We start from the raw sequence: 13,645 nt of genomic DNA, 5'->3' as shown, positions 1-13,645 counted from the left end.
AATGCTCGAGGTATTACCATCGCAAGTACTCACATATCTATTATTTTCTGTTTAACAAGTTTTTGCAACTTTTTCCATCCATTTGCTTTTTTCCCCCAACCATGTGATTGAACAACACCCAAACTTGATATCAAGGAATGATTTACAAGGGCGTTAGGCTTCAAGACATAGTTAACCTGAGGCATATCACGCTTGTTAATAGAGTCACATATTCCCCGCCCGTTCTTCCAAAACATTTATTTGTCACGGGTCATTGCTTATTGGTATCAGTTGTACCGACACCTCCATCAAATTATTATGTAATTCCGGTGAGTGACCTTGGTTAACAACCTCAGGCTCCTCCATTCGTTCAGCTATTCGCTGTGCATAACATATTGATTTTTGTGTTTCTTGTATCGCCGTACAGGCAGCTAGAATAGATATCATAAAGATATTCGATACGCTGTTATTTAAGCGATTGGAGGATAGAGAAGTATCACTTATGTTATAACTCAATTTGCATGATTTACCAGAAATCAGTTCAAAATTTGGGGTTCCAGATAGATTAACCTCCTTAGAGTAATGCAAATGAGTTTTGAGCATGATCGTCAGTGGGTAATCATCACAGCATTTGACTCCTGTAATCCAATGCACATTTGCAATAGGGAGTTGTTGTCAATCAGTTTCGCCTCAACATGCTGCGTCATTTCAGCTGTTCCTACTTCAATAGCCAAACTATTTGAGTGGATGCTGGTTTATCTAAACAAACAGGAACGAATTAGGTCATTTCCCCCCGAGAAATCAGGCTATCCTTCAAGGCTGTATTACTGGGGATGTCTAAGTTTAATGCCTTTAGCAACATATGACCATTAGTCATAAGAGGGGCTTGTGCCAAACTCCCACCCGCACTCCTAAGATTGTAACACATTTTCTGGCATGGGGAAATCTGTTTTTGCTCCTCAATTATTAATGATATATGCCAAGATTAGAAATTGATAGTAAGGGTCGAATCCACAAGAACTCTTCTCAAGCTCAACAGCGTTGACACCGCCCCAGCCAGTGAAGTTTACTGGCACAGCTGCTCAGCCCGCAGATGGCAGACTGCCGACTGCACTTTTGTTGCACTTATATTCATCTGTGCTACTCGCAATGCTCCTGGTTTTGAAGAGCTGGAGGGGGTGAGGGGTGGTGCGTAGCCAGCAGTCTTTCAACATCCACAGTCTGTTCCGGTAATCTTGTAACAGCAGGAGCCCAAAGATAGTGAAGACTGCACTTTTCTTGCACTTCCACGCGTGTGCTATGTGCAGCCCTCCAGGTTTATAAGATCAGGGGGGTGGGCAGAGCCAGCAGTCTTCCAGCAAAACATAAAAAATGTGGTCCAAGCTGCTGTAGAATTCGTTATTAGTTATATTGTAAAACAATTCTTTATGATTCAGATGTAGAGTGTATAATTGTCGATATCACTACTAAAATTCTGGCTATGTTGAGTTCTGAAAGCATTCAAGAAGCTCTTGTGAAAATCGACATTTTATTGTCGTGAATCTTGTGATACGAAACACAATGCACAGACAAAAGTAATAACACAAGTAAGAGAAGAGAAAACTAAACAAAATCACATAGTTCAATCTAGTTTGTGAAACAAAAAAATGAAATAGTAGGTCAATCATTGTACATAATTACAAAGAAAAGTACAAAAACATAAACACCTAGCTATGGTGCACTTAAACAACATAAATTGTTAAAGCACCTACTGGTGGTGTTTTTTTTTAAAAACAGCCACTACTTTAATTTTAAGAGAAAATGGCTGACAAATTTTTGTTTTTGATTTTTTAGCAGGTCTGCCTACGTGTATGTGCCACTCAAAGTTATTGATTCCATGAGATTACTAGACAAAATGGACCTCTCAAACACGTTTCGGCAATAGAGCAACCTGCTTGGCATAGAAAGTCGAACAATTGCCTTCCTCAGGGCGAAAAAGACACAACTGGACCCTATGTGGGAGCAGATACAAACAAGTTCAGTTTAAAAAAATAAAGAGTATAACAAAGAGACAAGAATTTAACTTCTGGATTTAAAGTGTCAAGATTGCTTTCAGACTATATGTAGCCATAATGGCAACTGCCAAATATTTAGACTGCGGTGGTACTTACCCAAAAAATCTCTCAGGGCAGAGCACGAAAAAAAATAATAAGCCATAGTGATCCTCAATAGTGCAGCTTCAACATGGCGGGGAAGGGCACAGAAAAACACACACTCTGTGGACAGGAGAAAATGGGTCCCTGTGTTATACTGGGCTGAGTAGGCAAAAAAATAATGATAAACCAACACAGAACTAGTGGTAAAAAGGGGTTGTGATGCTAGGAGGTATTAACAGTTATTTGCAGTTGATGGTGCAATAAGTTTGGACTGTAAAAATATGAAAGAAGAAATCAAAAAATGGGAGGCAAGAGAAAACTGGTCCACAGTACCTTGTCGCGGTGTGCGTCGGTATGCGAATAGAAATGAAGGGGATTGATGTTCAATCATCCAGCGAAAGGGGGTGACATGATGGCAATGGTTTCGTGGGTAATATTCCCCTGTAAGGAACGGTAACAGAATTAAAATTATGGCGGTAACTCAATAATGTGAGTTCAAATACTCAAATATAAAACAAAGCATAGAGAAAAAATATTAGGAAAAAAGAAAAAGAGAAAACCGCGGAATGGCAGTAAGCAGGATCAAAGGTAACAGTGGCCACACATTTGGTATACACTAGCCGCCTACATGGGTCGGCGTGTGGTGGATCCACATACGTCTAATCTCTTTGAGTAAGAAGCCGCGCTTTGTCACTGATCAGTGTTCGCTGTGGCGGGTAACAGTCAGAAACAGTGGGCTAAAGGGACCTCGTGTTTCCATAATTAGTAGCTCAGGTCCGTACTGTCAGAAAGAAAGAAAATGAAACACGGTTGAAAAACTCAGCGTGAATGAGTCAGGAAGAACTGATGCTCCTAACAGTAAGTGTGTGAGAGAGATTGTGAATGAAGCAGCGTACCTTATGCATACCCGTGAGCCGCTCGTCAGCCCGCGGCTGTGGAATCGCACTTCTGTGCTTGTAAGTGGACGCTAGAGTGAAGCCCGCAGCTTTAAAAGTTCACTGCCTTGTTGCCCGCGTTCGGGTTGGATAAGGATTAGGGCTGACGCACCCCATTGAAGTATTTGTCTGAATTGGGTGGGTCTTGCCGTGCCTGCAACGCTGGTCGGCGTCGCTAATTAGTGAAGGGGGACGTGCCTCTTGGTTGTGTGCAACCTGATTGGGTGGGGACACACACACAGTCTTCCAGCAGCCACAGTCTATTCCAGTATTCCTGTAACATCAGGAGCCCGAAGATAGTGCCAACTGCACTTTTCTTCCACTTCTATGTGCCATATCCTAAGGCACTGCCACAAAGGCTCAAGTATGAGCTATGTATGGTATGCAGTAATACAATTGCGTAAAATATTGCCTTTACAAAAAATCGCGGCAAAAATGCTGTGGTTTGACCCAGTAAAAGTGTACCCCATTATACCATTTAAGGGGCGCGGGGGCTGCAGGAGTGTCCCCCACTCTCCTTAAATGGTATAATGGGTCTGGGGTTTAGGGGGCGTCCCCCATCATTTACATGTATTGCGGCGGCAAAAGCACAGCCTTTTTGCCGCGATTCTTTGTGCAAATGGCCATTTTTGCTGCGATTTTAACACATGGAACCCTATGTATAGCCTTGCATGCACCTTTACCTCCAACGTATGGCAAGCGCGGGTTCAGATGCTCAGGTGCTGTCCTCACATACTATGAACACACTCGTATAACGAGTTAGTGGCCTCAAATGGCAAGCCCAGTCTTGCATGCTCCTGTACTGTCGTCATGTAAAGCCTCGCATGCTGAAGTCTGCATTCTTACCTATCACTCTCCCCAGACTCCATTACACACACACCCAGACACACCACGTTGGAATTCACTGTAGGAGAGCCTTCTAGCGAATATGAAAGCTATGCATGCATGTTCATTCTCATTGGTGCTCCCAGGAGGCACCTGCTGTATCGGCTGCTTGGATAGGTGAACTTGCCCCTATGTTCCTGAAGCAGGCACCTGGTGGGCATGAGGGATGGCAAGCGGAGGGAGTGGGGGCAATGGCTACTCCGCATCCTACGCCTGTCAAGGCAATGTACACTCGCGTTCTAATTGCCCTAGGTGAAAAAATGCACTAAGTGGCGTTTGATCAACTAGCACATTCCTGCAAACGTGTATTGCTTTGCATTGCGTCAAAGGTGTGGTGGCCTCCTTCTCGAAAAAAATATTACAAAAAGCATGGTTGCATTGTCGAACTGATGTTGTGATCATGGCAATGTAGCATAATTCGCACACTTGATTAGTCCGAAGAACAACCCACGAGCCTATCAGTGGCCTCTCAGCAAGGCAATGTGTGAAACAGTGCAGGCTTAGAAGGGTGCGCAGCAGGAGCGGGCTCTGCTTGTGTACGCAGGCTCGGACTGCCCTATAGCACAATAGGGCAATGTCCGAGCGAAAAAGGCAAAATGCTAGCGTGGGCCAGTTTCTTTGGTCAAAATGGCCCACTTTTGGGGCCAATGTGGGCTAGTTCGATGAGTTACGCCATGCCAGTTCATCAAAACACCCCCCCCCCCCCTTGGGTACTATTCAAACGGTTCTGTTACAAAAGGTATGAATTGCCTTTTTCAACTGTGGCCCACTTTTTCATTGGTGCCGGTGACAATGTTATGCCCCAGTCTCACACTGTGTGAATGCGATTAATTTTGTCCCCACATGTTCCTGATTGTTTCTGCATGGGCTTTCTGACCGGCACTGCAGGGATGTCGAAGCTGCATTTGCACCCTGCCACTTCTGACATCTGCCTGATTGCACTGGGATTGCATTTTAAGAGTGCAACACTAGTGCACACCCATTACGTGGCCGAAATCTCTGTATCTGTGGGGTAATGGCACCTTTCAAGTGACTAAATCACTCTGCTTTCACATCGGATTTTCAATGTGTAACAAGTTATGTTTTCAAATTGGCAGAAGTATGTGCTATAGTGTAAGGCTTTCCACATTTCCCTCACCGGCGGTCAAGTCTAAAATAAACTTTAGATTTTTCTTTGGAAATGAATTAAAAGAAGGGCAGAGCACTGAAATGACCAGATCACTGCGCTGATCATGGTGGTTAGGCGTGGGTACTGCTGCCGGTGTGGGGTTCTTGTAAAACGGTGCTCCTGCGTCTTAGTGATGAGGTAAGAGCCCCGTTCACCCAGGGCTGCAGGCAGCCAACAATGTGTTTTTTATAGACTTTAGTTGTCACGCATTAAATGAGGTTCATGCTCAGTGTTTAAACCCTGGTTGACACATCTGTATTTACATATGAGTCTTGCTTCTCGTTGTCGCAGTCTGAGCTTGCGGTCCCCTCCTCATGCGTCACATTTGACTGTTTGCACACATAAATGATAAGATAAACAACACATTTAGATCTACATTGATGAATTGATCGATCTGATTTCAGATGGTGTCATTGAGGTTGACAGACTTGGCATTTGGTGCCTAACGACACATGGAGCAGGTTCCACATTTGTGGAAACCGGATGCTTTCGATGCAGTGAGCCAGTTTTGGCTTACTGGTTGTGTCAGTGCCATGTATGATGGGCTGAGAATTGTTTTGAGGGTGGGTGCTTTGGTGAATGAAAAGCATGGTCTTGCTCGAAGACATTTCTGGATGTCTGCATCAGTAGCTGACAAATGCCAGAGTTTGTTGAGGATTTTGTGTAGTTTGTAACTGTCTTGGTGGAACTGCCACATGTATCTTATTCAGGGCTCAAATCAAGGGTACACGCGGGGAACGGAGTCCACACACTTTTTTCAGAGGGTGGACTTAGTCCCCCCAGCTAAAATGAGAAACACAGAATATCCTATTTGAATTTATAAATTAAAACCAACCTCTGGGATCGAAATGCAGTTGTCAGGTTTACAGGCTGGATACTTCACCACTGCACTATATAACATGATGGAAAAAACCTAAAAACTGAAGGTGAAATGTCTCATTTCGGTACTACAAGTGCCAGGGAAAACATTTGAATTGGTTGAGTCACTGATTTAGTCTTTTTAAAACATGTACACCGTAAACGTTTTCCAAAACACGATTAGAATAAAATATCCTGTCTTGGTTTTGTTTGTGTGTTGATTTTATGAAAGGCAAATGCCATGTGTACTGTGCAATTTGGGTGGTTATACAAAGGCTATTTAATGAAATGTGCATATTTCACCTTGATATGCTAATTTCTGGTGACGTCACTTCCCATCAGGTTTGTTGATGAGTCCCCCACTTAAATTTTTAGGACTTAACCCCTGATCTTATTGTTTCATCTTTAGGTTTGGTCTTTTCTGTGGGGGTAAGGAGTGTATCCCTGTTCGTTGCTGTGGTAGTTTTCTTTGCAGTTTCACTTGCCCTTTGTTGATATTCCCTGTTCGTAAATCTTTTAGAGTTGGCGTTCGGCTTGGTACACTGAGTCGTTGCTGCAATTTCTCTTTGCACATATGAATTCCTGAGTGGGGATATTTTGGATGACAATCTTTCTGTGACAGCTGGTGACGAACAGGCCAGAGTTCACCTCAGTTGGTTTTCTATCTGTTGTGGTGTAAACCCAAAGCTTCAATAGTAATTCTGATATCTAGGAAGTCTATACTGTCATAGCTCTCATTCCCTGTCAGTTTAATGCAGAAATAATTGGCGTTGAAGTACTCCTTAAAGGAGGCAAGCTGGTCCAATGATCCAACCAGATCATTAGTACCTCGTCTATGTTCTTGTACCATTTGTGTACATGACAGTGGGTTAGCAAATGCAAACACCTGCTCATAATGGTTCATGAATAGATTGGCTACTGTTGGGGTGTATGCTGCACCCATAGTAATACCTCTGATTTGGCGGTAGTATATACCATAGACAAGGAACACATTATTCAGAAGGGGGAACTCCAGGAATTTTCTGGGAATTTCAAGAGGTGAAAAGAAGGATGCAGAGACCTTAGTGTACGTGTGGTCTATGGCTTTTAAGGCTGAGGTGTGTTCATAGAGGTATATAAAGCCTTCACATCTAGCGTCCCAAGCAAATATCAGGCTTTCCAATTGATGTTTTTTAAGATTAGTAGGCCATGCATAGTGTCCCTGAGGAAGGTTGGCATCTTGGGGTTATGCAGAGTGTGAAACCATCAGACATATGTTAACTAAATGGCCCTGGAATATTGTTATGTCAGGGCTACAAGAACTATGTTACTACAATGGATCGGGTATCTACAGGTACATTCTGGGCATATATTCATTCTGGGCAATCGCTAGTGATAACAGCAGCTGCATATCATGTCTGGCACTATGAGGAAGAAGTTGGGTTCATTGTAATGACCTTCTTGGGGGCAGCATTTTAATAAATAGGAGTAATGTGGGACCACATAGGGAATGGATAGTGGGCTTCACCATATATGATCCCCTGTGCTAAAAGATCACAGTGAAGTAATGAGAGAGCTGGAGACCCTTATTAATACACAAACTAATTCAGATGCGAAGGGTATCCTTATACGTGGTGATTGTAATGCTTGCATCCCCAGAGATGGAATGGAAGAGGAAAATGTCATGACCTCAGGTCCCTTTGAAGTCACCGATGGTAGCAGTAAACCTGCTAACAAGCATGGTAGAGATTGGGCCAACATTTTGTATTCTGCTAGCCTCCAGATGGAAAATGGCAACTGTGCCTCGGACTCCCCCGCTCATTATACTTGATCTTCTTCTAACAAATCTAGTTGCATCAATTATGTTTTCCATTCTCTGTTCCCTACATTTGTGGCAGATATGACTGTACTAGTTAGGGAGGAGAGTGATCATTTACCCTTAATAAGTGCAATAAACTGGGAAATACCCCAATTCGAAAAGAAAGAGACCAGTTTTTGGCCATAGACACGCAGAACAATCATATTATCTGGTCCTCTAACAATCTAACTGTTGTGGGGGCAAGGGCCAGAGAGATACTTAATTGCTGTGCCTCAGCATAAGACAACAGCCCTCAGCTGCACCTAACTAAGGAGTTGGCTGAGCTAGGCATTGTCACATACCAAGGCTGTGTGAAAAGTATTAGTGTGTGCATACCAGCAAATAAGAACAGACCCACTACGCTTGGATGGAGGAAGGCACAATCCACTCACACACATGATTTTGATATTGCTCTCAGAGATAGGAAAAGACTCCTAAGAACTGAATTGAGGAACATTGGTAGTTAGTCACTTGACCCCCGGAACCATGCCTTAAGTGTTGGCGTACTATAAACGCTGGTTAAAACAACATAAATGCACAATGGAGTGCAACAAGTGGAAGAAACGCGTCTGTAGTAGCTCCATTAATGACTCTAAATCCTTCTGGAATATCATCTATTCCCATAAACGGTCTTGTCCAGAGATATGCGAGGTGCTTGAAGGTGACTGGATGAAGTATATTGAAGGTATGTTGGGCATTCCTTCCATTTGTCTGGTAATAGACAATATAGAGTGACTTGCCCGGTGGGGGTATCGGTTGGAATATGTAGACATCATGGACATGATTGGCTCATCTAAATGTTCTAGAGTGCCTGGCCCTGATGGCTTAGAGTGAGGGTGAACCGATTGGGAGGAGAGAGCAAATGGGTTAACACCTGCTCCGGCCTCAAAAAATGGTGCATCCTGGCGCCCACTCTGTTTAATCTCTACCTAACAGACTTGGGTGAGGCCATCATAAATAACACATTGATCCCCCCGAAATTGTCTAATACTAGCATCCAGTGGTTGGGATATGCAGACGACCTGACACTGTTGGATCTTACTCCTAAGGGATTGCAGTCCCTACTGTATCACCTGCAAGTATTTGCCCAGTTAAACTCTCTTCAGATCAACATTAGCAAAAGTTAAATCACAGAGTTTTCACCTAACGCTCGTATTAGGAGGAAAAGCAATGTGTACAACTGGTCATTGAATGGAAATCGGATTGAAATTGGTAACCCCTATAAATATCTTGAGGGGATTATTGATAGCAAATAGGATGGTAAGCTGCAACTATAGAATGTTCAAATTAGTTCTGCCCAGGTTTTTGATGCTATCAAAACTGACTCAGAAGGCGGTAGGCTACTTGGTGGGCACTATTCTTAAACCGTACAATTGAAAATTGTGCCTATTATCACCCATGGCATGGAATTTTGGGGCATAAAGATGGTCCCAGAGTAGGCAAAACTAGAAAGATGTATGTTGCACACGCTTTGACGGTTACAGAAGAGCTCACCTCTTGAATATATGTACCTGGAGTACGATATCACTAGATTGAGACATGTTGTATTAGGTTTTGCTGGAAAACTGTAAACGCAAGTGCGCGTACACTAATACGGTTTCTAAAAGAAGCTCTAGGCAGTAAAGGCGACCATATGAAGTATAGTTTTATAGGCAGGCTGGCCTTGTGTGCTCGCATATGGACCAGTAAACCTACTTGTGCTAGGCTATCATCGCCTATTGTGAGATTTAAGAAAGAGATGCGTTACTTAATTAAGAAGCTGGATCTTGAGCAGAAATTAGCTGATATTTCGGCTGTATTATTTATTATTTGTTGCATGTTACCAAAGGCGGGTGGGCATACCTACTTACATTGCTAACTACCTGGGGAACTACATGATTTGGGCATACATCAGAATCAAGTTTCCCGGTGCTACTAGCACTCATGAAATTCTGGGAGCGTGTTATGGTACACCAAGGGAGGATAGGCACTGTCGCTTATGTGAGTACAAATGCATTGAAACAGTGAAACATGTAATGCTAAGCTGTGGTGTGTTAAAAGACATTAGTGAAGGGTATTGCAAGCATGGGGAGTACGTGGGCAATACAGTGATAATGATATATGGGACACGTTCATGTCTGGTAATAATGAGGGTTGCATCTACTTCATGAATAAACTTTGGATTAAGACACATGACTGGACTCACATGCGGCGGGCTGATGTCCCTGCACATACACAACCATACATGGGTCTTTCCAGACATATGTCCAAGCTGCACACTCCTGGCACACCTCAACATGCACTGCGTCCAATCAGTACACATGGACACTTACCGCTCGACTCCAGATGGATCTGCCTCTGAAGGACCTGGAGGTGGAGCACTGGGCGTATACGTTCCAGGAACCTCATCTGGTTGTCGGTAAGGCGGACCCGGCACCCCTCTGCATGCGCTGCCTCAAAGAGGCGCTGGGCCTTCCTGAGGGTCCTGGACCTGAAGTCCTCCCAGCGCTTCTGGACGTGTGCTATGTTGCGGGCTGCCACCCCCTTCACGTTGATGGCAGCCACGATGTCCTTCCAGATCCTCTTCCATCCTTCATCTTTGGCGCGTGGTCTTCCGAAGGGGGCATCATAATGCACCAGGACTTGCTCTACCAGGATACCAACTTCTGCGGCACTGAAGCTGGTAGCCCTCTGCCTCTCTGGCTGGGGGTTGCCAGTGGTCTCTGATGTTGTTTCCCCCGACATGGCAACCCCCGAGGCAGGTGTGGGTGGGCAACTGGGTCCTGGTGCTGGGCTGTGGAGCGATGGAACTGCAGTCGGGAGTCTTCTGTTCCAGCAGGGGTGGTCACAGCAACTGGCGCCCTACAGATGGCAGGCGTGCAGGCACCAAATAGCAGGGCACGTGGCCAGCAGGCGGGCAGGCAGCAGCAGATGGCTGGTGGGAGCCGGCTCAGGTCTCTGGGGGGGGGCAGGAAAATGGCCTTCTGGGCAGGAGCATGGTCTTCCGTGTGTTGTCACGTGGCCAGCTTGATACGGAGTGATTTGGCATGTGAAAAAACAGCACGTCACTGTGTAATTGGAGGAAAGGCACTTAGCGCGTAAGCACGTCTGTGATGTAACGCGCACAGGCGTTTCCCTCCACACAGGTGCATAGTGATTCCACACGTGCAAAAACTGCACGTCTGGGTGTCACTGCGTGTAATTGGGGGAAAGGCCCTTAGCGCGTAAGCGTGTAAGTGACGTGGCATGTGTGGGCAGGGTTAAAACGTGCACTTAGGACACCATTTTCTTGTATGTGCTTTTTGTGCAGAGCAAACGGGTGATTCTTGTACTTCTTGTCGGTTCACACGCGATTACTTCACAACGGTTGCAGTTCGTACTCCTTGTTTACTTAAACAGCGTTCAATTCTTCTTTTGGCGGGGGTGTTGCCAACGCGCCCACGTGCGTCTTTTCCACATTCTTTTTCCAGGCAGACGGTGAGTCGCTCACATATTTTTCAACTGTGGTTGCCCCTGTGTGTCTCACCCATTCAGAGGTAATTTTAGCCTGCGTGTACCATGCATACGCTGAATTTTGTGTTTCTGGGTGAAACAGCGTAGTGCGGGTCCTTTATTCCACACAGGTAGGCTACCAGGGGTCGCGTGCACGTTACATTTTGTTTTCGGGGTGCCTGAGCGTTGCGTGACCCGTCATCTTCCCCTTCCTTTCAATGCTCTTTCAGACGTTCCATGCACTCCAAGCCATTCCATGCACTCCAATCTGTTCCATGCACTCCAATCCATTCCATGCACTCCAATCCATTCCATGCTCTCCAATCTGTTCCATTCACTCCAATCCGTTCCATGCACTCCAATCCGTTCCATGTACTTCAATCCGTTCCATGTACTCCAATCCGTTCCATGTACTCCAAGCCCATTTTATGCACTCCAACCATTTCATGCACTCCAACCATTCTATGCCCTGCTCCTTTCATTCGATCTACCCACATTATCCTTTCTCCATCCACATACGTCATCTTTACATGTTCGATCCACTTCACTGGTTCCACTTATTTCGCACTTTCCGTCAATTTCACCCGTTCCACCCACTTCACCGGTTCTAAACACATCGCCCGTTCATCCACCTACTTCATCCGTTCTACCATTTCACCCGTTCCACCACTTCACCTATTCTACACCAGTTCATCCGTTCCAACCACATACTTCACCCGTTCCATCCACATACTTCATCCGTTCCATCCACATACTTCATCCATTCCATCCACATATTTCACTTGTTCCATCCACATATTTCACCCGTTCCATCCACATACTTCATCCATTCCATCCACATACTTCATCCGTTCCATCCACATCCTTCACCCGGTATACACATACTTCACCTTTTCCATCTACATACCTTACCCTTTCCGTCCACATATTTCATCCATTTCACCCAGTTCGTCCGTTCCACCCAGTTCGTCCGTTCCACCCAGTTCATCCTTTCCACCCAGTTCATCCTTTCCACCCAGTTCATCCGTTCAACTCAGATACTTCACCCGTTCCAACCCCATACTTCCCCCGTTCCAACCACATTTTTCACTTGATCCATCCACTTCACCCGTTCCATCCACATACTTCAATCGTTCTATTCAATATATTTGACCCATTTTGTCCACATATTTCACCCGTTCTTCTTCATACTTTACACGACTCGTCCATATACATCACCCGTTTTTCCAGATCCATCCACCGTTCCTACCACCCAATTCACCCGTTTCTTCTCTTACAACACCCGTTCCTTCTACCCACTTCACCCGTTCCTTCCAACCACTTCACCTGTTCATTCACATACATCACACGTTTGCTCCACACTCGACACCTGCTCCGCACACTCGACACTTGCTCCGCACTCTACACCCGCGCCGCACTCTACACCCGCTCCACATTCTAGACCCGCTCCCCACTCTGCACTCTACACCCGCTCCGCACTCTACACCCGCTCCGCACTCTACACCCGCTCCCTGCTCCGCACTCTATACCCACTCTGCACTCTACACCCGCTCCACACTCTACACCCCTACCGCACTTTACATCCGCTTCACACCCGCACCATACCCTACATACGCTCAACACACTACATCGGCTCAACACCACCGCACCCTAAATCTGCTCAACACCATTGCGCCCTACATCCGCTCAACACCCTAAATCTGCTCAACACCCTACATCTGCTCCACTCTATTAATCACACACACCCTACATCCGCACCATTACCTACATCCGCACCACATTCTTATCTGCTCCACATTGTCATCCACTCCATGCCCTCATTCATTCTGCGCTCTCATCTGCTCTACGCACTCATCCGCTCTATGCACTCATCCGCTCTTCGCACTCATTCCCTCTACACACTCATCCGCTCTACGCACTCATCTGCTCAATGCACTCATCTGCTCAACGCACTCATCCGCTCTACGCGATTCATCCACTCCACCAACCTCATACGCTCCACTCATTTCGTTCATTCATCTTGCATTATCGGTTCAGCCCATGTCACTTGTTGCACGCACTCGATCATTTCCATGCTCTCCATCTGTCCCATGCACTACACCCGTCTCATGTACTCTAATCGTCTATTCTGTACTTTCCATTTATACCATGCACTCATACATTCCATGCCATCTGTCTGTGCCCTCATCTGTCTCTTGTATTCATCTTTCCATCCTCTTCACTTTATTCCTTTCATCCATTTTGTTCCTTTCGTCCATTGCAATCATTTCATCCATTTCATTACTTTCAACCGCTTTACTGCTTTCGTACAATTTGTTCTTTCTATCAACTTCACTGCTTTGATCTATTTTACTCATTCTATTCTGTTTGTCCTTTT

General features: G+C 45.3%; 1 protein-coding gene across 2 annotated transcripts in view; it reads right to left on the bottom strand.

Moving 5' to 3' along the window:
- LOC138527157 (galactoside alpha-(1,2)-fucosyltransferase 2-like) overlaps positions 1–3,175 on the bottom strand; it is a 107,289-nt gene extending 104,114 nt beyond the window's left edge. For both annotated transcript variants that reach the window (XR_011283816.1, XM_069638265.1), the window contains exons 1-3: positions 3,011–3,175; positions 2,448–2,555; positions 2,130–2,234 (exon numbers count right to left, since the gene is read on the bottom strand). The gene's annotated coding sequence lies outside the window, so the exon portion shown is untranslated. The remainder of the gene's footprint in view (positions 1–2,129; positions 2,235–2,447; positions 2,556–3,010) is intronic.
- Positions 3,176–13,645: the final 10,470 nt, after the last annotated feature.

This window comes from Ambystoma mexicanum, chromosome 1q (assembly GCF_040938575.1).
Source record: "Ambystoma mexicanum isolate Mex_15411 chromosome 1q, UKY_AmexF1_1, whole genome shotgun sequence".
Lineage (NCBI taxonomy): Eukaryota > Metazoa > Chordata > Amphibia > Caudata > Ambystomatidae > Ambystoma > Ambystoma mexicanum.
The sequence above is the reverse complement of the archived record's forward strand: the minus strand, read 5'-3'. Positions and strand labels throughout refer to the sequence as shown.